Raw genomic sequence first — 1,683 nt, 5'->3', positions numbered from 1 at the left:
GACATGTGACACGATGCAAAAAAACCCAAAACAAAACATGATCACAGGTGTCTATCGCAGTTCCAATAAGAGTCACTTCCCCTCTGAAGTCCTCACCATGCAAGATAAAATTAATATTTTAACTTTATCTTGTATTCAGCGCATATATTAACCTCACATCCAAATACAGCAAAGTTACAGCAGCATCTCTACAGATACTTTGCAAAAATATTAACAATCTGCTTTCTTTGATGGATCTGATGAGAATAACAGACTCATGCACCGATACATAAATATTAAATGTCATCACTTTATTAAAAAATTTGAGAAATAAGTTGCTTCTATTTGAAATAATGTCATGTGAGTCACCTTGTGCAGTTATTCACCAATCACACATTTCCTTTTATCATCCCAAGAGAAGTTAGGATTGATAAAGAATCTCATATATTTACTTCAGCTGCAACTTGAAAACCTACAAGTACTTCTCTGGGACAAATTTCCAACTTGGGAAGCCAGAAAGTCTCACAAACCCTCCTGGAAAATGTTGACGTTCAGCTGCTGTGGCCACGGCTGCAGAAAAGGAAAAACATTTGTAAGATACACATCATGCACAGTCTACGGAATGAGTCAACATTTTGCAGAGTGAAGCTATTCATGTGCTTTAATGTGTATAAAACACAGGGTTACAGCACAACAACAACAAAATGAAACGTGTCTGCCAAAGTTGAAACCAAACCTGCTGAATCATTTCAAATCAAGCTGCTCATTCAGTAGGGAGTGAATCATTTGAAGCCTCCTGGATGTCAGCGGTGACTCAGATACCTCCAGTATAAATCCAGCGACGGCACATGATCGTGATGTCAGGAGAGCAGTGGGAGTGAGGTTGGATTTTGGTAGAAAAGTGGTGGAGAAGCAACATTAAACTCTGTTGTAGTGATTGTTAAAGCTGCAGAAATGCTTTTCAAAATGCACTGCTGGAAGTGTCGATAAGGGGAAGTGCAGTGAGCAATAGCTGTGTCCCAACTCGCACAGATTCTGTTCCTCCTCCACAACTGAACTGTTTTGTTTTTTTTGGTGGAATCAGTGCCGTTAATCACGGTGTCTGCAGGATTTCTCCAAGTGGAATGAAGCCACCCTTGTTTCTCCTCCAAATGTCGCCATGAAAGAGGTTCATAAATGCCAGTTTGTGCTCTGTAAGAACTAAAAAGTTTGTTTGCATCCACCATTTATTTATTTATTTATTTATTTTTGCATGTTTTCAATTTGTGCATGAGACAAAAACCAGACAGAAGCATCAGATCTGTTTGGAGTGATGAGGAAACTGTGACCTTCCTCGTGTTCAGTAATGTTATACTTCCATAATCTGGTCTACGTTCCTTTTTCATTGTTTGACTGGAGAAAAAGCACCACCAGCTGTTTATCTGGAGGAACCAACTCATGTTAGTCTCATATGTAATAAGTGCACAGGAAGAAACATTCATTTGCATTTTGTTTTTGGACAGTTTTCTCAGAAATTGGTTAAAATGTGAGCTATGTTTAGATGGTTAATCAGCCAACATCAGATTATTCACGATAATCAGTTCCCCATCAGACATTACTCAGTAAAAAAAAAAAAAAAAAAAAAAAGCAAGTAAATGACTTTATTAATGACACATCAGCTCTGTCAGGTGCTTTAAACACTCCAAAACTTCTGCACGCGCACGC

The 1,683-nt window shown here is 38.4% G+C and overlaps 1 long non-coding RNA gene across 1 annotated transcript; it reads right to left on the bottom strand.

Annotated features, from left to right (window-relative positions):
• Window positions 1–275: 275 nt before the first annotated feature.
• On the bottom strand, window positions 276–877 carry LOC103369453 (uncharacterized). The gene is made up of 2 exons (XR_520836.1): window positions 716–877; window positions 276–549 (listed from the first exon to the last, which is right to left on the bottom strand). It is a non-coding gene; the product is annotated as an uncharacterized LOC103369453 (long non-coding RNA).
• Window positions 878–1,683: the final 806 nt, after the last annotated feature.

The sequence above is a fragment of the Stegastes partitus genome, unplaced genomic scaffold (assembly GCF_000690725.1).
Source record: "Stegastes partitus isolate 25-593 unplaced genomic scaffold, Stegastes_partitus-1.0.2 Scaffold1290, whole genome shotgun sequence".
In the NCBI taxonomy this organism is placed as follows: Eukaryota; Metazoa; Chordata; class Actinopteri; family Pomacentridae; genus Stegastes; species Stegastes partitus.
Note: the sequence above shows the minus strand (reverse complement) of the source record. Positions and strands in the feature narration are given on the sequence as shown.